The sequence below is a fragment of the Pantherophis guttatus genome, chromosome 1 (genome assembly GCF_059756535.1).
Source record: "Pantherophis guttatus breed Tessera chromosome 1, ASM5975653v1, whole genome shotgun sequence".
In the NCBI taxonomy this organism is placed as follows: domain Eukaryota; kingdom Metazoa; phylum Chordata; class Lepidosauria; order Squamata; family Colubridae; genus Pantherophis; species Pantherophis guttatus.
This window is the reverse complement of record NC_142063.1, coordinates 282,271,485-282,294,525: the sequence shown is the minus strand read 5'-3', so window position 1 is coordinate 282,294,525 and position 23,041 is coordinate 282,271,485. Positions and strand designations below refer to the sequence as shown.

Below are 23,041 nucleotides of genomic sequence, written 5' to 3'. Positions count from 1 at the left end.
AAAAAAACTCCTTGAGGGCCACTATTCATTCTGTCTGGAGCACATAACACCAGACATGTCACTTGAAGGCAAAACCACAAAAGTTCATCTCACTTATTTTGGCCATGTCATGTGAGAGAATTCAGTGAAGAAAGCAATTATGTTTGGAAGAGTTAGTGGTAAAAGGAAACCAGGCTGTCAAACAACATGATGTCTGAACACCATCAAAGCTAACAGCAGCCAGAGCATAGAACAACTCAAAGAATTAGTGCAAGGTTGGAAGACATGGAGAGAACTGACCCATAGGATCACAAGAGCTGGACATGACTGAAAGGATAACACCATCATTCATTCTGTAGCAAGAGGTTAGGAAGCTGTGGTCCTCCAGAGATTAATGACCTAGAATTCTCAGCATCCATCCAACTCAGCAACATCCAGAGGACCACATTAGAACAAAGATTGTTGTAATGGAAAATAAATGTATAAAACTGCAAGTTCAAAATAGCTAGTGCTGCCTCATATTGTATAGTCTTCCTAACAGATCAACAACATTAACATTGAAATTGTTCTACAGCTTGTAGCTATTGGCAATCAGTTAGCTTACAGCCACAAAGAGACAAAGATTAAAAGTTTCCCATTCCCTGCTATTGGTCAGATCTGGAGAAAAGCAAGCTCCCTGATCTTTTCTTCAGAACTTTAAAAGCATCTCTGGCAAATTATGCAAGGCATTAGCACACACACACACTCATCAAATATAGAAAAGTGCACTGGAATAGATCCTGGAGCCCTTCTCCATTGGTCTCTCTGTGGCACATTATTTTCTGCTGCAGCCATTCTCTTCTGTTTTCCCCATCTAGCAATATCAGCCAAATGTCATATCAGTGCAAAGCTATCCTGATTTAAGTGGTGATATATTGGACAGAATAGGTAGAATTTACCATGATAGGGAGGGGGAACACCTGTTCTCTTTCTTCATAAAACAACTTCTGTTTTATGAAGCATCAACAGATAAGCACAAAATGATTGCCATGTTCCTTATTTTGTGTAATTTATACTGAATATTGTATATCCGCATCTCTGCAATATACAAGATAATGTTTCTATTGTTGCATTCAAGAAGGATATAAATGGCATGGGTGAGCTTTCAAGAAATTATATGGCAAAATCACACCATTCAGCATTTTTTTTAAAAAAAAAAAACTTTTGGCACACATTCAAGGGCAAAGAATTCAAAGTTCTTTTTTTCAAACTCATTGTTCCTGCTTTTGACCTTAATTAGGTTTTTTTCCCCTCTTTTATCCTCCATTCAGCTTTTAGAAGCTCCTGATGAATCTAGAGGGGCAAACTTTTCATTCTTCAATAGGAAATCGAGCCAAACACAGTATGAGGGAAGCAAAATTGAGGAGATCACCCCGGGAATAATTGTAAAGACCATTAATGGAAGCCTTGAATCACCTGGAGTTGGGCTTTTCAAGCAAATGCCATGGCTAAATCAAAAGTCTTTTGTTACTGGAAGCAAGAAAATGCAATGAAAATCGAATTTCAACAAAAGCAAGCATTGATTTTGGAAGACAAGATGGAACGCTGTTAATAATAAACCCCAACTACAGACCTGAAAAATATTTACTGTATCAGTTACATTTTTCATGCCTTTGGAATAAAAACACAAAAACCCAAAAGTTAGTTTTGATAATTTATTCCCATTAAATGTTCTTATTTAATTAAAAAGCTTATTCCCAAAGACTGATGATCATTTTAAGAGTCATCAGTGAAATGGTGTATGAGTCCCTGAAATGATTCTTAAATTTGTGGTTGATACTCACAGCTGTGTAAATCTTTACTTGGGAGTGGATTAGATGGAATCTTCTAACTGAATAAACTTTCCAAATCAAATCAGGAAACTGAATTGACTCTTTGAATTAAATTCAGTGGTGACCATGGTATCAAAGCAAGCAAGATGGTGATCATTGCATAGCAATTAAAAATCTGTCCCTTTTGTACGTGTGACAATGAGACGCATGGACAAAGGGATGGGACTCCAATTAGAATGTTGTAACTACTTATCTTGCCTATTTTTACAACAAAAAGGAAAAAAACCCAGACACTGCCGATTGGATTGATGGCTCCAAATAATTTTATTATTCGTAGATTCAAAATGCTTTTTTCCATACCCTTAAATGAAACTAATGGAAGATATTAAAGTGATTGAAAAATAATTTTTATATCAGGAAAATTCATAGGCATATAAGAAGAATCCTACTAAATCTGACCAAAAGCTATTAGCACTCTTCCACATACTTCTGTCAGCAACTACCATCAAGGCAAACAATCTATTTCTGTAAATAATATATGGCTCTCATGACTCTGAAGGCCTTATGCTTTGTGAAATAGTCTAATTTCCCTTTAATTCATTTAAATTGATAGCTATTGCTACATCTTGTGGTAATGAATTCCACAGGTCACTTTTCATTCTACCTAAAGTTCTTCCTTTTCTTTATCCGAACTATGCTATTACTCAGCTTAATTGGGCAATCAAAGGTTCTTGTGTTTTGCAAGACAGAAAACAACTTCTTCCAATCTATTTTTTCATAACATTCATAATTTTGTGTGCCTGTATCATTTCCTCCCACAATTCCCCATTTTGCCTAATCTAATAGAAGCCAGATTTGATCATTTTTTTCAAAGAGGAATTGCCCCAATTAATTGTTCCTTTGGTTGCTTTTTTATGCAGCTTTATTATATCCTTCCAGAAATGCAATAAGCAGAACTGTACACTATATGCTAAGCATGATTGCACTTTAGATTTGCCCAGTACTGGCAGTATTAATTTTTTTATCCTTAATGATTTCCCCTTACAAATTTGCCTTTTTCTCATCAGCCACATACTGAGCTTTCATCCACTATTCCAACCTCCTTTCCTGCTCAGTATTACTAGCTCAGATCTCATCAGTGAATACAGATAAAATTAGGGACTGTTTCTTACCCTACCATGCACACTTTGCTGTTGCTTACACTGAGATATTTCTAGTACACAAACTTTACTGTCCGTTAAACCTGTTTTACACACACAAAACACACAAAGCCTAAAAGATGAGGTAAAATCAAGACATTCCAAAAATTAAAACTGGGTGTTTTATCAATGATATTTGTAGTTTAAAGTTAATATGCATTAACTTGTAGTCTACTATGTTCAGCAAATTCTTTTTTGGTAGATTCTGTAATTCTATTTCATAGAAATCTGTGACAATTCTCTTTTCCAACCCTACACTATCTACACCAATCAGGTCCAATGGTTGCCTCATCTGAAAACACGAGCTGCTTGTTACCACTGTAGTGTCTCAAAATCTGGCTTATCTTTATGTCCTGCAAAGATGCTTGGACATCATGTGAACATGAAAAAGCATTACATGTCACCATGATAAAAGAAGTGATACACAGAGACATTCCTGTCTAGTAGGCTTCATATTTAGATCAGTATTTCTCAACCATATCAACTTTAAAAGATACAGTAGTCCTTGACTGACAACCATTCATTTAGAAGCCATTCAAATTTACAACACTGAATTCCTCACCTTTAAGACCATCGCCGCATCCCCAATTCGGGCACATGACAACCAGCATATATTTACCACAGTTGCCGGATCCCAGGATCATGTGATCACTATTTGTGACTTTCCCAGCTGGCTTACAACAAGCAAAGTCAATGGAGGAAGCTGTATTCACAGCACTGTCACACGACTCACTTGGCAAATGTAGCAGTTCACTTAACCATGGAAAACTCACTCAATTGTGATCATAAAATCAAAGATTACCTGTATGGACTTTAACTCACAAAATTCCCCAGTCAGCATGCTTTTGTAACCTGGTTTAGATGGTTCAGCCCTATAACCAATCTGAAATCCCAGCTGGTTCTGTTGTTTTGCAAATATTTACTTGACTCTCATCTTGCAACCATCTTGTAATGCAAATTTATTTGCTGAACCTCTGGACCATAGCTTACCATCTGGACTTTGTTCATCTTCTATATTCAATCCCTGATCTGGGCTATCATTCAGCTGTTAAATAACATTTTCTAGGTGTAAAAATAGCTTTCTGCTTCCAGAAATACTGCAGGGGAGGGATTATCCTGTCTTCTTTCTCTGTCACAAGTTGCCAAATGTCTTCTGTCAAGTTTTTTACAACAGGTCTGGATTTTACCAATGACTTAATTAGGACTGTAAACTGTAATTTATATAAATGGCAGATTAATTAACTGGCCTTTTTGCATTAGTTAGATTGCAAGATATGGAACCATCTGTTTATTTTTATATGTTTTCAAAGTCAGAAATTGTAGGCACTTGCAGAAGAATGTTTACACAAATACATTTTGTGACACTGCAAACAGAAAATGGTCCAAACTGCTAATGTTTGTCTTTTGTTTGCTAGTGTAGCTAATGAGATTGTCTGGTTCTTGCTTAGATCAGATTATGATTAAGCGGTTCAAGCCATTTGGGTCTATAATTCATAAGCAGGCACAGAGTGACTTAAGTTGTCATTTCTACAGAACTAATGTGCCAATTATGAAGATAAATGAGTACCATAAGAAAGATCCTGATCAAGATTGCTACCAATCTAGCCAAATATTTAGAAACCACACAGGTAAAAATTTCCACTAGTAGTTGGCACAATGGTCACAGTTATCAACTTTCTGACTGTCATACAAAATCTATGATCCACGAATCTATCAAGTCTTTTAAAGACATAGCCACATTCCATGAAATAATTATGCAATGTGCAGTATATATATAAGGAACAGCAGGCTCTAAATAGAAAATGACACTATATATTTATGTTGTGAGGTTTTTCATTTATGGTTTTTGCTGACTAATAAAGACAGCTCAGGTTTTAGAGATGAGTTAATAGAAAATGGATGAGGTATGGAATCAAGATGCATTTGGTTGTATCTTAAAGAGTCAGTGATAAGTTGTCAATGTAGAATATATTTGCTGGAGATGAAGGGGAAGTTTCTTCATTTTTTCCTTTTCCCTCCTTTCATATATTTATGTATTAGGTTTCTGTATCTTTTTTTCTGTTTAATATAATCTTTAATTAAAAATAATCGGAATTGAAATTTAATATTTAATGTGATTTAATAGGGAGGTAATAATCTCAATTGTATTAATTTAATTTCAATTTAGAATATAATCATTTTTTTCTACTTGGTCTTGGACCATAAATAGGCTGCATGTGTACTTGAATCAAAATAGGAGATGGCATTTTAGTGCAAAGTTATAACCATTAATATTTAAGATAACCTATTACAGGCAAAAAGGTAAAATAGTGGAAAACCAACTATAAACAAGGCAATAATAGAATAAGTAGCTGGATGTCAGCTCTGATTATGTACTGTCAATGTGGTTGTGTCAGAACAACATTTTCCTTTGTGAAGATACTAATTTAGAGTAACCATTATTCTGGTCAGCTCAGCTTGCAGCTTTAAAAATTGTCCCAATGCTATGAGGAGAAAAAGAGAAGTAAGAATTTGATTTTAGGAACTATTCCAAACTCAGACATTTTTTATTAAATGCACATTTTATGCCTTTTTTGTTGGGTATGGTTTGGTTTGGATTTTTTTGAATTTCTGTTGATTCCTGACACAGAAGCATTAATTAATAAAAATGAAGACAGATACCTGTATCAATAGGATATTCATGCAATTTGATTTGGTTCTCATGAACAGAATACAGGGCATGTTTGCCCATCACTAAAACAAAATTGGACAAAATACAAAGATAAAAATCAAAAGTTCTAAAAATGTATTTATTAATTTATTTCAAATATGAAACAAGATAGTGTTTCCAGAGTCTCTAATTAAAAGCAACCATATTAACTGAATCATTAATCTTAATGGGAGGTTCGTCTTCCTAAACAATGCCAAGTAGGCAAAGAAACTCTTACATAATTTAAATCCCCAGACATTGAAAATTGTTCAACAACAGCAAAACTCCACTTTAATGTCTTTGCAGCTTCACTTAAGACTGAATTGATGTATTGATTGCACTTGGGATTTTGCTGAGTTTGGGGTTTATATGAGAAGCATATTTAGTCGTCTTCTGGGTAGGATAAATGAACTGGATCTGGACCCAAAATAATGGAATTTGACTCTGTAGGTGGGTGCTCATCCTTGCCTGAACATCTAAAATACTGTAGATTGTGTCTGAGATTCTCGTTCCCTATTCTTCCCACCATCTTCAAAACCCAAACCATATTTTATTTTCACTTTGTGGCTGTGTCATAGTTTCCTAGTATATTGTCTGTGCCCAGAAAACTGAGTTGATTGAAAATAAGCATGTCAGATCAGATAAGCATGTCGTGCAAACACAGTCTCAGCATCTCATGTGAAGTAATTTTCTTATATTTTTTCCTACTATATGTACTCTTATTTCCTCAATAATGCCATTTCATCCATTGACATTGTCATGCTCCATCTAGTGGTTCTGCCCCAGCAACAGGTAGAGTTATAGCTAGGAAATTTTTGTCTAATTTTTGCAGCTCTACCATAATCCTGATCATCATTCAACTGGACTTTTGCAATGCACTCTATATGAAACTGCCTTTGAAAATGACTCAGTTAATACAGTATTGCTAGCTGTTGTGCAGGATCATGGTCATCATTAGGATACTTCCCTAATTACTTGTCTCAGTTCTAGACTCAATTCAAAGTGTTTGTTATCATCCATAAAATGAGCACTCCAGAATACTTTAGGAACGTCCTTGGCAAGTATATTCTGCCCACCCAAAGGGCTACTGAGTGTCCCACCCTATATGAGGTGCAAGGAATATGAGGTAGGGAGCAGACCTTCTCTGTAAAAGCCCCAATGCTCTGGAACTCATAGCTACCATAAGTATGTTAGCCCCAATGCTTTCTCGTGCTCAAAATCTATGAAGACCATTGCATTTCAATGGCTCAATGGTTCATAGTTTGTTTGTGAATGACTATTAGTTTTATTATGGTGATAAAGGCTGTTTTACATCCTAAGAAGTTAGAATGTTATGGTTTCCTCTTTCGTGTGTTGTGAAGTACCCAGTCTTGTGACTGGGTGTGCTGCCCCACTCACTCACACTCACATGTGGTTTATGGGCAGATTTATTTGTCTTCCCCCAGGAGTTCTCTTCATCCGACTTTAGAACTGTCTCAACCAAAGCCAACCACAAGCAAGCCCAGATTAATTCCCCAGGCAATGGACAATTAGTTCACAACACAAATAGCAAGCTTGTCAAACAGTGAGTCCAATAAATGAACATAAATCCCCCAGGCAAAATGTAAAGTACATCCATGTTAGCTCACGGGTTATAGAAATTCAAAGTCCCATGAAACACGAACAAGCATACAGCCGCGATCCACATATGTTGCTTCTAGCAACGCCTCCCTCTGTCTGCCATGCTAAATAGTTCCCGGTGCAGCCCATCAAGAGGGATGGGGCTTTTTCCCAAGCAATCTGGCAGACCTCCGTTTCTCTGCCCTGTGAGCTCTGAGATCTACCACTGCTGTCAGCTCCTCCCCTCTTCTTCATTGGCCTGCAAGCTGTCCCCAGCCGACAGCTGGCAGTCCAGGGTCAGAAATTCCCAATGTGCCAGGAATGATCTCATTCTCCCTCAAGCCGGCCTCCGAAGAAGAGAGGAGTCATCCAAAGGAGATATCACACTGGGGTGATACACAAATATTGCAATTTTTAAAAAAGTAGCACATTTTCAGTGGAATCTTTTTCATTGTTTGTAATGTAAATCACAATAGTAAAGAAAAATAATCTCTTGTCAAACAGAAGAGTATGCTTTACACATCCCTGAAGTTCTGCCATTTTCTTCATAGCTGCATACAGTATGCATAAGCTTTATTCAAGCTGTCATTTCTCTCCTTCCATTAAGCATTTGTGAAATCCTTGATATAGCAGGCATTCATAATTTAGTGGAATGGGAGTATGCTAATTAAGAAGTCGTTCCAATGTGCACTTCCTCCTTATTTTTGATATCCCATATGCACTGGGTGAATTATGTACCCATTGGTTCCTCTGATCCCCAGCGTTTTATCAGTGTCAGGTTGGTACATGATAGATCATTTCATTGACTGTATGATTTGTATATAACATTCCACAGACATCTTAAACCAAATGGGAACATTGATAGCTTCACTTTGACTTATTACAGTTGGGACAATGTGCTTTGCAAATTGAATTTTGTGGAGAGGAGACTGCTAGAACCACACACATGAGGTTCAGTATTCATTTGACTCATAATTTAACTGGGGCAGCCCAGCAATCTGGTGCATCTAAAAAAGAAATGAAACAGCAAGACTTCTGAACTGCTTACTTGGGAACATTTGTCATGTTCTTTCCTCTCCAAGTGATCATTTGGTTAGCCCTCTTCAGATATTAATCATGGGATTTATACTTCATATATTAAAAGTATGAATAATGCTGTTTCTTGCCATGATGTTGGACCGCTTTCCCTTTCTACCCCAACATTCAATCAATGGATGCTAAGTAAAAATATCCTCCAGTTAAATGTTTATGGAGATTCTCAGTCTTCCAGGTCATAGTTGTCTCAAAGTTGCTTTTTTCAAAAGGCAACTGGACTGGTTTTTTTTCCTTGACGAAGAAGAAGAAAATGTTTCGCTTCTCATTCAAGAAGCTTCATCAGTTATGACTGGATGGTGGGGGGATGGAAGGATAGCAATTTGACAGCAATCCTCCAGTTATTTTTTTTATTATTCTATATCCATTTCCTGTAAAATAATTCTAGTACCCAAAATAATAACCAGTGGTTAAGGTACAAGACTAGAAACCAGGAGATTGTGAGTACTAGTCCCACCTTAGAGATGAAAGCCAATTGAATGACTTTGGACAGTCACTTTCACTCAACCCATGTGCCCAGGTAGTTGTTTTGGGAAAAATAGGAGGAAGAAGGAGTATTGTGTATGTTTGCTGTCTTAAGTTATTTGTAAAAATAATAAAGGTGGGGTACATATAAATAAATAAACCAATAACTGGAAGAAAAAAAAGTCAAGATGGCTTCCACCATTCTTCTGTCACAGTCAGAGGGGGATTAGCCTGGCATTTGATTTGGCCTAAAATTGATTTTGAAAAAAATTATAACCAATCCATAAAAAGAAAAAAGAGATGCTCTGTATTGTCACATTTCTTTTCCACTAGTATGTGGCCCACAAGGCACTACCCCTGACATCAGAAGTCTTTTGCTCTCCCCAGGATATTTAATATGGAGGGGGGGGAAATGGTTTTGAAATGCCTATTTTGTCCCATATCTTTCTTCCAATACAGAGATATTTAGAGTGTTTTAAATAGCCATTTCACTGTAAGGCATTTTAATTTGATAAAACCGGAATGACCTTACTGATCTAAAGTTTATCAACATTAGAAATAAAATAGATGTGTATTAAATGCCTTCTTTCTTATTCATGCTCCTCATTTTAGTGTGAAAACAGGATATAATTGATACAGGAAAATCTTTTCAATCTCTTTTTTGCGAGAACTCCTTTTTAGAAATAAAATGAAATTTTGTACACAAATGCATGGGCATAAATGGAAACCATAGTATATATCTAAACATAATTGAGTGTAATTGAAAGCAATCTCAGAATTCCAGCTGTGATCCGAGTTTTAAATCTTTAGGTAGTTAAAATTTTAAAAATCCCTATTCCATTCTAAATGATCATTTAACTCAAATTAACTATTAATACATAAATCAAAGCTATAATTAAACCTCCCACCATGTCTGTTCACTTATTGATTTAGTTGGGTGCCTCCATGGAGATCCTCATGGAAGTTAATAGCTCCTATGAAGTATCTCAGAAAATGCTGCCAAGAGTTGGCCATAAGCAGTTGTTTCTAAATCTAAAGCTTTTATTCATTTATGGAGATAATTTCCTTAATGATGTCCCCTCTCCTTTTGGCTCATATTGTGCTCAGTCTTGTATATCGTTACTCTGTGTTGAGCTAATTCCTGAGTGTCAGATTCACATTTGATTGCAAGACACTTTCACATTTTCTGGCTTCAGACCTCTAAACTTTTAACAACCTGAGCCTGATACCATTGAGAGAACCTGATAGAGAAAAACTACGGCTAGCTGTGCCATGTAAATAATTAAAGATACTATTCTTTGATTGCATTATGCAGAGAGAGATCTAATTTATCCAATATGGCCATTAAATATTTCATGCAAGCAATCATACAGTTGTAAAATCAAATGTCCTCCTATCTCATTTCTCAGTGAGCTTGGCAGTCAAGAATAATTACCTGTGCCTCCAAGGGCTGCTCAACCATATGTTTGCACTCTCTCACAGGCAATCACCACTGCCATGACTACACACTTATGTTATTGTACCTAAAATATTCTTCAGGACTCTATAATCCAAAATGTTGAAACAGTGAAACTTGTTGGTTATTTGTTTCCCTGAACTTTATGAATGGGTAAGTTATAGAGAAAGACATGATAAGCCTAATTTCTATACCAGGCGTCCCCAGCCCCTGGGCCATGGCCTGATGATGGGGCTGTGTTCCATTCAGAACTGGGCTGCACCAGCGGCAAGCAAGTGTGCTTGCATGCACAGTTCCACTTGCATAAGAAGCAGGTGCATGCACTCGCACGCACAGCTCTACCTTTATTATAATAAAAAAGGAACAACTAGAAAAATCACATAAAACAATCAACTGAACCTTCAAAGGAATAAAATTTAGGAATTCAAGGAAGAAGGAATTCAAGGAAAAATTCAGAGAAGAAAAAAATCGCAAAACATTATCCTTCCTGGACATCCTTATCAGCAGAGGAAATGGCTACAAATTGGAAACACAAATCTACTAAAAAAAAATAATAACCCACCCATACTAACAAAGTGCTCCATATCAAAGTAACAACCCAACCTTCCACAAGAAGAGCTGTTTAAAAACATCATCTAGATGAACACAAACACATTGCCAGGAACCCAGAAAAAGAAATAGACAAACAAGACAGCATCTTCCAACAAAATGTACACCCGTGCAACTTTATCAAAAAATGCCTGACCACTCAACCCACTACAGTATAAACAACACAAGCTATGAAAAGGATAATACTCATACATCAAAAACATCTCAGAAACAACCGACAGCATCACCATAACACACAAGCTAACCAAAGTCATCCAAAACATCTTACCAATAGACCAGTTAGAACCAATAGACCAATTAGCCAAAAAAGAAAAACAGGAAACATCTGCATCATGCTTTGTTAAAACTGTGACAGCCGCTATATAGGACAGACAAAATTAGAAGAGCCTATCTAATGAGCACCAACTAGCAGTGGCAACTCCTTAAATGCCTTAAAGACACATGGACAGACTTAATCATAGTTTCAACTGGAATGATTCATTGATCATTTGTTTATTTCCTTGGCTATCCACAGTACTCTCAAAAATCGTTTCGAACACCAAAGTTCCAGAATTTCAATATTTTTCTATTCTGCCTCTTGAAAATCTTTCACTTCCACATAATATCACAAAGAAACCATTGTCTGCATGATTCTGAGCTTTGTAAGTCTAGATCTAGACACATCACAGTATCTTAATACCTTATTTTGAAACTTAAGGACATTATACTATAATTTGAAAAAAGCGAGTATCCTTAAAATATAGAGTGATCTCTTCCTATCTTTCACTCAATATGTCATTCTCCAGATTTACTAACATGGTTTAGTTAGAGCCTTACAGATTATTTCCTACTTCCCAAATATCTCTAATCCATGCATTTGTTAAGGTAAAGAACTGTTTCTTTCAAGAATGCTGAGGAATCCTATTACATGAATTCTTCTACAGCATGTTAATTACGTACCACAGAGTCAAGCTTGACTTCTTTAATTGCTTGGATAAATATTCACATATCAACTTATTTCTAGCAATAATGTATAGATAGTCTAAAGGTAATCTTTTAATCTTTTTGATCCTATCCATTTACCATATCCATTACTTTTCCTTTCTTCTGTTTCCCTCAGTGTAAGAAACTGTGGGGAGTCTGGGGAGGAATGGAAAACATAGAAATGTGCAAGACATTTCACAGCTTAATTTATAAATAAAAAGTCAGTTCAAATGGAAGAGATCTGAGAAAAAGCATCTCAAAGCAGCCAGAGTAATTCTACCTTAATTAACACTATAAATTAGGCTACACAATTTTGATTAGTTTGCAAGATTCTGTATTTCCCCCACATGAGCACTAAAAATACCACATCTAAAATATTTTTAATTTGATTTGACTTGATGTGACTTGACTTGATTTGATTTGAATGGCCTCCCACCTCACTATATGACTCTGAGCATTTAACAGCATGTAAAAAATATTTTTTAAAACATTTGCAATAATAAACAAAATACATCTGGTCCCAAATCCATAATAAACATATTTAAATGGCATCCACAAACAATACCCAGAATAACAATAAAAACTCATGGGCTTAAACTAATTTCTTGACACCCAGTACCAAGGAAGACAACCAAGTTCTTAAAGATTACTAAAAACCTGGCAGGCTAGGAAAAATTAAATATTTAGGAAGTAAAACTTGCTTTCTTGGTTTTGTCCAGCCTCCTTGTCAAGCATGGCCATTTTTCCAGTCCAACATCCTGTTCCATCATATATTCATAAGTACAGAGTTTTCTACTTGCTGATCCTCTGCTCAAAGAATCATTCAGACCTTATTCAGAGCCGAGGTGGCGCAGTGGTTAGAGTGCAGTACTGCAGCTACTTCAGTTGACTGCTAGTTCAGCAGATCAGCAGATCAAATCTCACCAGCTCAAGGTTGACTCAGCCTTCCATCCTTCCGAGGTGGGTAAAATGAGAACCCAGATTGTTGGGGGCAATATGCTAATGCTAATGCAATATGCTAATATGGAATATGCTATATGCTAACTTTGTAAACCGCTTAGAGAGGGCTATAAAGCACTATGAAGCGGTATAGAAGTCTAAATAAAATTAAAAAAATAAATTAAAAATTTGATCTATAATTGACTGATTGGTTCTTCTTGTGATTCCTCTTCCTCTTACTAACCATCTCCAGAACCACAATTTAAAAGCATCTGTCTTCTTGCTTTGTTCTTTTTTTCCTTCCACATTTACAGCTGAACATGATTGTTGGAAGAGCCCTTGCCTTAAGCATTTGTCCTCATCTTCTCTTCAACACAAGAAAAAAATAATGTTTACTACCACTATATCACCTTCAAGGATTTACAAAGTATGCTATTTGACGTCACATTTCTCTTCTAAAAATATTTACAGACTCCTCATCCTGGACAGAAACTGTTTCAACTCCTACCCTCAAAATGACGCTATAGAGTACTGCACACCAGAACAACTAGACACAAGAAGTTTTTTCCCGAATGCCATCATTCTGGTAAATAAATAATTCCCTCAACACTGTCAAACTAGTTACTAAATCTGCATTACTATTAATCTTCTCATCATTCCTATCACCCATCTCCTGCCACTTATGACTGTATGACTGTAACCTTATTGCTGGTATCCTTAAGATTTATATTGACTGTTTTCTAATATGATTTGATTGCTTATTTGTTCCCTAGACTATCATTAAGTGTTGTACCTTATGGTTCTTGATGAATGTATCTTTTCTTTTATGTACACTGAGAGCATATGCACCAAGTCAAATTCCTTGTGTGTCCAATCACACTTGGCCAATAAAGAATTCTATTTCATTCCATTCCATTCCATTCCATTCCATTCTATTCTCAATACTTAAGATTAATACATTTTTTTTATTTTACTTGTATAATGAGCTGTTTTAATTCATTTTTTTTTAATTAACTGGTGCATCTGTTTCTGTAATTTGGTACCTGTTGTCATGCCTTCCACTCCTGCCATTTTTAAAATTTATTTGTTGTATAAACAACAAATAATTTATTTGTTGTATTAACCAGGGATAGGGACAATACACATGATTGTCTCACTTCCTCATTCTCTGTTTTTCTGAATTCAGTTCTACCTATAAGTTTTCCATTTATTGTAAATATTTCTCAGAAAAAACATTAGGTATTTTGAATATATTATACTATGTTTCACATTCTGGCATGATCTACAGAATCAAGCAACTTAATGTAATTGATGAAGCAAAGGTAAGTTGTTATGCTTTCCATTGTCCATCTTATGATGCTTACCTGATCTTTTGTCCTTCTGCCTTTTCTGAAATCTGCTTATACATTTTTTTTCATTCCATAATATGAAAGAACTATCAGACTGCAAATTCATTCACCCTAATCTTTAATAGCAATGCATTTTAAGATTTTGCCCTGTTTTTATGTTTAGTCAGTTTTCAGAAGTGGTTTCCCAGTTCTGTTATGACATTTTGCTGCTTCATTACACTGTTGTTTTGCAAATTGTTTCATTCACACTCACCAGCATGGACTCTTTTGAAGAAGGGCATCAAATAAATTGAGATCAAATATATTAAAAAGACATTTTGCTAATTAAATTTTATTATGGGCAGAGAGTTTCAATCACTTAAATCAAAATAAGTTTAAAGAGAAGTAGTTGCTTAAGGGTCATCCACGTCAATATAGGGAAAATAATTATTTCCATTAGAGAAGAAATTATAGTTCTCTTTCAAATAGATTCTCTTTCAGTGAATCCCTGCTGCTGAGGCTGTGAGGATCAACAATTTAAACATCAGACCCTCCATTCCAATTACTTTTTTAACAAGCATCAAACATAAAAATATAGCAGAAAACTGAAAGTGCGGGATTACAAATTGCCACATGTGTCTGCCATCTATTGGTATGCCTCATGTCCAATTGCAATGAAAAGAAGTTTTGCAGAAGAATCCATACCGAGGAATAAAATTATGCATGGCACGGAGAAAATGAACATGAAAATGTTTTACTTCGTCTCTCCAAAGACTAGGATCAAGAGCTATCCAGCTGACTTGAAATTTAGAATAGAGAAGGCAGTTCCTTACCTATAGCATACAACTCATATCTGGAATTGTATTACTACAAGACATGATGATGGCCACTAACATGCATGCCTTAAAAGGGGATTAGAAGAATTCATAGAGAATAAAGCTATCGACACTATTTGTCTTGAAGACTTAAGTAATGCCAGAATATATATATTTCCTATATTTCCTATATTTTGACTATATTTCCAAATATAGTCAAAGTGCAACTCTAAGCAACTTTATCAATCACGTACTATAATATTCCTTACAACATTCCTTACATAGATTGTTTTTAATGTAAGCCAGTTGTGGATTGATGATCTTCACAAAAATAGTTAAAAATAGTAAAAAAAAAATGTTTTTATCAGCCCAATATAATATGAACTCTTACTTATGTTCATTCATCTTTTTGTCTTTCTCCAATAATGCTTTAGGTGTTGCTTGTGACATTTCATCTCCCAGAGTTACTCAGAAAACAGTGAGCACCCAAAGAGTGACAAGCAAGGAGAGACTGCATAGAAACAATCTATGTAGATACTCATTCCAGGTGGAAACCAAAACTCTGTCAAATTGACAACACATCTTTAGGAAAAAATCTCAAAACCAATTTAGGCCTATTAGTCACAGGGAGCACACCCATCTAATACATCCAATCTCCATCTCTATGTCAACCCTGAAGTTGGCTGAACTGTGGCCATTTTCTTTTGGTAGCTTTTCTCTAGGGAGGTTTCTCTTCTCACTGCTTCAGGGCTGACACATCCTGGAGCAAAGGGGCCGGGAGGAGGGGTGTGTGTAGAGATAGCTGGGGTGTTATAGCCTAAATAAAATTCTTTCCCCTGGGAATCAAGGACGTTGGTACAGGTATTCTAAAGGTGGAGATTGAGGTCATCTAGCAACTGGACTACATGCTGATTGGACGATGTGACTGTAGACTCTGGGGGAAGTGACTTTTATATTATATTATATTATGTTATGTTATGTTATGTTATGTTATGTTATGTTATATTATATTATATTATATTATATTATATTATATTATATTATATTATATTATATTATATTATATTATATTATACTATACTATACTATACTATACTATACTATACTATACTATACTATACTATACTATACTATACTATACTATATGCTCCAAGATAAAAGTGTGTGATCAACTGCACTTGCACTCTCTGTGATCTAGGGTGGGTCCATGATTGTCATAGTTTGGACCATGAATTCCAAACTCCAAAGTCAGGTGGACATACTGTAACTTGCCCTTGCCCTCCTTGGCCATAGAACCTCTTCTACCTCACACTCCACTTCATAACCACTTGTATACATCATCTCCAACTTCAAACTACAGGACCCCCAGAGGTCTTCTCACTCTTGAGGGCACAGTCATTGCAAAGAAGGATTTTGATTAGGGCTAAGAGCAGTGTTCTTATGTCATATTAATATAAATTCTAACAATTTTGGTACCTTCCTTTAGACTGTCATATACTTTTGTCTCACCTTGAATTATCTTGACTCTTTTCTTAAGAAAGAATAATCTTATATAGAGTATTCCTCTATAAAATAAATGTGATAGAAATTATATTAATTTCTCTTTAGAATAAATGTGATAGAAATTATATTAATCAAAATCTTATAGAACAAATTTTCAAATCTTTATCAAACCACATAACTACAAATAACAGCTGTAGAATAAAATTCACTTGAAAAGAAGTTGGCAGAGCATCACTTCAAAACTTGATATTAATGTAGATTGTTCTTTTTTTTTCTAGCTAATATGAGCAGCTGCAATACTCAATCAGCCTAAAAACATAAAGCAAAATTATCTGAATTCCAACCCATTCTAGAACAATTGGGCCACTCTGTCATCTCAGAAAATTACATGTTATTTTCTCAGGTAGTCATTTTGTAAACAGAAAGAAGAAAAGATTTGTGTTTGTTTACAAAAAAAAAAAAGAGTGATTTTTTTTTTATAATCTTAACCCACATTAGAATGTCAGCTTCAAGTTCAAAATCAATTTAAGCTAGACTTTCCAAACAGCAAAAATGGGATGTGAGTAAAATTATCTCTGTTTTTTTTTTTTTTTAATTCACAGGCTGTCAATACTGGTCTTCTAGCTGGTGATTGAATTGGGCAGCCTTTTTTCAATATAGTGCTTTTATCTTTACCTTCCAAGCTTTTAGAGAAAATCAAATAGAATGTAATACTGTATTTGGGCAAGTGTGTTTAGACACACAAAGAATTTGTCTCCAGTGCAGAAACTCTTAGTATACACACAAAACAACAGAGTGATAACAAGCATAATAATGATACCAAAAAGAGGAGGTTGCAGAGAAGATGAGAAGGCTAATAATAATACTACATGACTCATATGCCTGGACATAAAACAATACTATGGGAATTAGATATTCAGCAGAGTGATGGCACGAGAGAAAAAACTGTCTCCGTATCTAGTTGTTTTGGCATGCAATGCCATATAGTGGCATCCTGAAGGGAGGAGTCAAAACAGTTTATGTCCAGAATGTGGGTGGTCTGTAGATATTTTCTCAGCCCTTCTTCTGTTCTGTGCAATACAGTATACAGGTCCTCTATGGAAGACAGGATGGTTGCAATTGTTTTTTCTGCAGTCCTAACTATTCATTAAAATCTGTAGCTATCCTGCTTGGTTTTGTACCAAATCAGACAGTTATAGAAATACAAGTGACAGACTCAAGAATTCTTCTGTAGAACTGTATCAACAACTCCTGGGGCAATCTGAACTTTCTGAGCTGATGTAGGAAGAACATTCTTAGTTGTGCCTTTGTAATGATGGTTCTAACATTCTGGGGGATTATAGAACCCAGAAATTTTGAGGATTCTACTGTTGATACTGTGCTGTGCTGTTGAATATAGTAAGAGGTGGAACAATAGGAAGGCTCTTCCTGAAATCCACTCTCATCTCTATAGTTTTAAGCATGTTCAGTTCCAGATTGTTCCAGCTGCACCACAGTTATTGGTAAGTGGTAAGGGCATGGGACACTACCGAAGCCAATAGGAGGGAACCAAGAGCAATATACACAGATCCATCTCAAAGGTCCCAAATCATCTGGAGGGGATACATTAAAATGCTTTCTTACAATCTAAATAACTGTGTAATTAACCAAAATTAAGTCTAACAATTTCTTACTGATCTAAATAGCACTACACAACAAATTTTGAAAAGAATTCCACTTGTATGAAATGAATGAATTTCATCACTACAATATTTATAAGCTCTGTCCCCACCTCTACCCTGCAACGTGTACTGTACACACATCCACACACATATCTGTGAACTTGCTTGGGGTCTTTCCTAAATGCTCAGAAAGGTGGATATTCTCCCAAAGTAAAAATGAGTACTATTTAAAATATGTATCAGATACAAATCAAAGGTTCACCAGCACCCCTCTCAATTCTCTTTCCCTGGTTTTTTTTTTTCTTGATGTATTTAAAGCAGCTCTGGGAGTGGCAATCCTAAAGTAACCAAAGCTTGGGAGCTGTGGTTCCCACCCCAACCCGAAGTTATTAAGCAGAACATGGTCAGTGTAAATGTGCCCCATAAAACTGAGTAAGGTACAGAATCAAAACTCAGAAATACTATCCAGGAGCAGATCTCTGATCCCCAGGCCAGAAATACAGTAAAACATATAATATTCTATATTCTCTCTCTCTCTCTCTCTCTCTCTCTCTCTCTCTCTCTCTCTCTCTCTCTCTCTCTCTCTCTCTCTCTCTCATACACACACACACACACACACACACACACAGAGAGAGAGAGAGAGAGAGAGAGAGAGAGAGAGAGAGAGAGAGAGAGAGAGAGAGAGAGAGAGAGAGAGGTTTTGCTTTTAGTTCACATATTAAAAGAGTTTTTTGATCCAGGCTTATAGGGGTGACAGAGTTGTTTAGAGGGAGGAAGGAAACCTCCCTTGACAACCTCAGACAATAACAATTCCTTCCTTGTTGCTCCATCTGTTCTTGCTCTCCGTGCTATCATGCTATCATGCTACATGCTATCAGCCTAGCTTGAGACCAGCACTGATCTAATTCAGTGGCTTAATCAAACTGGAAGCAACATTAACATGCAAAAAGGGATTAGAATACCCGTCGAATGTGACTCCGTAACTATTCAGCCGTAACTAATGCATCTTCCAGGCAAAAGGGGGCACATTAACACATAATGCATTATCTCTGAGATGCCAAGTTGCCAGCCAGCATCAGGAAACCCCTGCAGAAAAATTTGTTCTCTCTCGGCAGCTATTCCACCTCAGGACTGAGCTAAGCAAGGTGCCTTGTGTCTCCTATTTTGTAACAGTGCATCAGTCTTAGTACAACCTTCAGACCAAAACCAGGGGATATGCAGCTGGAAACTTTCCCAGGCAAATCTCTGATGAAGTCCCATTCAATGAAGCAGTTGCTTAGAAAGGAACGTATGATTATTGTGGCCTTGTGAATTGGGAAGAAGATGGTGGATACATTTGCTGCATAATAGTTCTGGATGTTTTCTCTCTCTTTTATTATGCATTTTGCATTTATTTCCCTTGATAAAGAGCTCACGATTTGCTGTGTCTTTGATAAGTATTTCAAGACATTGTTCTTTACTGTAATTAAAACAAAGTCTTTGTATGAAGTGTATGAGGAACACAATTTGTTCTCTATGTTTGATGAAACCAATTAAATCTGCTGCCATGGGAGTGGGTGAGGTGGAGTTTAAAGGGTTTTTATGTAGTATATTTTTAAATGTTTTAAATGGCCATAAAAATTTGTTTAATAACAAAATAATAAGATACAACTTATTTTGCTTCAGGTATCCCTTCACCTCTGACATTCAAATGAATCTACACTTCTAGGGCTTTGCCAATTTCTTATTGTATCAATCTGACCAAACAACTTACTGAAGTTATCAAAAAGGTGATATTCCAAAGTTCACTTTTGGGCCCATTCTTCTTTGTGCCACTTTTCTGTAGAAGCCAAGGCCTTGATTTTACCTTGGAAACAGCTTTCATAGTCCAGACAATCTCCTTCCCTGTCAAATTTGTTCTCGTGCCTTATACACAAGGCACTTATGGACTTTTTATCTTATATAAAAATCTTTATCATAAAATACAATGAGATAAAAAATATACTATTGAATAGAATAAACCTATCAACAACATAAACTCAGAGCAAAACAAACTAGAACCAATTGTCCTATTCACATATTATGGACAGTCCAAAAGTCCTGTTCCCCAGTTAATTCACTCATATTTTTTGCCACAACACATAATCTAGGATGATTAGATTATCATCTGCAAAGTAGTTGGATTGGAGTCTTCAAAAATACCAAATATCTCTACAAAGAGTTTCACAGAATTTTCCAGTTTCTATATCCTAATGCACCTAATCACATATCATTCCGGAAGATTCCTTTGTCTTCAAGAGCAACCTGAACATGGAAGCATATCGAGTCAAAGAGAAGCAGGAAGGTACTACAGCTTGAAAGGAATTTCATAATTCCAGATCCCGTCTTGTTTTTATTTTTTACAAGATAATTCAATTAATAATTCACCTCCTTGACAGTTTGCCACCTGATAAGTTTGCAGTGGCTGATGAAAAGCAATGCCAATCATAGCCTTAGCCGTGATGAATTCTCCAACATTTCAGTAATGATGGTACATTAGCATTTATTGTATGATCACTCATCACCAGACCTTGCTTCCTACTATGGCAAGCAACGTTTAACAAGCTTATCACATAAATACCTGATGCTTAAACTCTTTGTGACCTCCTATCACATAGAAATAAATCTGACATTTGCACTGAACCAATAACACTGCAAAGCAACCAAACATGGACTGATAATGACATTTTCTATTTTCATGAGTAAAACAAATACCTGCATTCCAAATCTGCTTTCTGAATGAAACATCACAGTTCCAATGATTCGTGAATTTCACATCAACAGGCTGAAAATGATTTGTGAGCAAATCAGAATAAAAACTTCTTTAATTAAAATGATCTGTTCCCTGACTTACTGCACCAATGGAGTCAAAATATAGCAATGTATTAGCAAGCAATGGGAAAAAAAATAGAATAAAGGTTGGAATTTAATCTAAAATTTTATTTTGACATGTACCAAAGTCAATGTTCATAGTTACATTACAGAGTTAATGGGCTGCTTTATGAAGTGGGAAAAGAGAATATTTAAAAAGCGGAGGTATCAGAAAGACAAGATTGATTTCTTCTACAAAAATACTTCCGGATGCAGGAACGCAAATATTTTAATTTGTTTTAATTTGTTAAAGAAAATTTTTTTATAGAGCCAATGAAAACTTAGTTTAAAATAAAGCTTTTCACTCAGGATTACCTTAAAAATGGACTGTTTGAAAGTTAATAATATTCTTGAAGAAAACCTCAATGGAAAGAAATATTTAAGAAAGTAAGTGCCCACTTTTAATTCTCCTGGTTGGGTTATTAATGAGAGTAGGCTAGATTTTTCCCACCTGTTTAGAAATAAATCCAACATATTGTGATAAAAATTTGACCAGGAGATTAGTAAAATAGAGAGCCTGGTGGTGCAGCAGACTAATAGCCTATTATTATCATTCAGCTGCCTGCAATTACTGCTAGTTCGAATCTCCCAAGGCTCAAGGTTGACTCAGCCTTCCATCCTTTCTAAGGTAGGTAAATTGAGGACCCAGTTTGTGGGGGCAATAAGCTGACTTTGTATAAATATATACAAAAGTATGAAGGCTGTTGCTTAACGCATTGTAAGCCGCCCTGAGTCTCCGGAGAAGGGCGGCATATAAATCAATTTTTTTAAAAAAAATAGTGATTTCATTCATTCATTCATTCATTCATTCATTCATTCATTCATTTATTCATTCTCACATTTTGGATGCTGTCAGACTCCAACTGACCCTGATTGTACATTATAATAATTTTCTATTCAGAAATAAACCTTTAAAAGCTTTTTCAATCAAACAGGAAACACTTTTTGGGTGTTCCATTGTCAACCAAGTTCTAATAGCACCTGCAGATTTTCTAAAATTCCCATCATTTAAAAAAATATTGGGTTTCTATAAGAATTAATTAGCATTTTCAGTGCTTTAGGCTTCAACATCTTGTGATAATCCATAATAAAAAAGAAATGGCAAACATGATGTTTAATGCCATACCGAAAAAGTAAAATAAAAAAAACATTAAAATTGACATCAAAGTGTTTGGGTTGCAGTTAATAATATTCTGGCCTTTGCAAGTATGGATTAGGTAATCGTTGAGTTTCATATCACGTAGGTCTACAATACTGCAGCTGTAACCTCACTTGGAATCACAGCAGACTTGTACTGGAAGACATGCAAGTGATATGTGTGACATCAATGTATCTATTTGAAGACTAGCACCTTCCAAGGCTGGCACAGCAGACAGCCGGATGAGTTGTTGTTCCTTTTCCTGACTACCAGCAGAAAAGTTGGTTTACTGTAATAGAATTACAATAGAATATTTTACTGATATCTGATCTCAGGAAAAATGTGTTTAAAAATGCCTCATTGGTGGAGGAGTTGAACATCTTCTTTGCCCACTTTGAGGTCAAAAGACTGACCCTCTGGCCCCAGCCCACTGGCCCTCCAACTTTCAGCCATTGACCCTGCATGAACACCAAGCGAGAGTTGTATTGAAGGCCATGAATCCCAACAAAGCTTCAGGTCCAGATGGGGTGCTGGGGAAAGTGGTAAAAGCCTGTGCTGACCAATTATCAGAGGTCCTAACAAGAATTTGTAACATCTCCCTGCAAACGGCCAGTGTCCCACCATGTCTGAAAGCAGCCACCATCATTCCAGTCCTGAAGAAACAGTCATAAACAGCCTGAATGACTACAGACCCATTGCTTTGACGTCTGTAGTGATGAAGTGCTTCGAGAGACTGGTTCTTCCACACTTCAGGTCATGCCTTCCATCAAACCTCGATCAACATCAGTTCGCCTATAGAAGAAATAGGTCGACCGGCGATTCCATTGCCACTGCCCTTCGCCCGAACCAGTAGTAATAAAAGCTATCAGTTCGGGTGAACCTGTTGTAAAAAAATGCTACAGGTTC

General features: G+C 36.0%; 1 long non-coding RNA gene across 1 annotated transcript in view; it reads left to right on the top strand.

The window, feature by feature from the left end:
• LOC117671447 (uncharacterized) overlaps positions 1-23,041 on the top strand; it is a 55,211-nt gene that overhangs the window by 19,097 nt on the left and 13,073 nt on the right. The window contains exon 3 of the long non-coding RNA XR_004592878.3: positions 13,273-13,387. This is a non-coding gene — a long non-coding RNA (uncharacterized LOC117671447). The remainder of the gene's footprint in view (positions 1-13,272; positions 13,388-23,041) is intronic.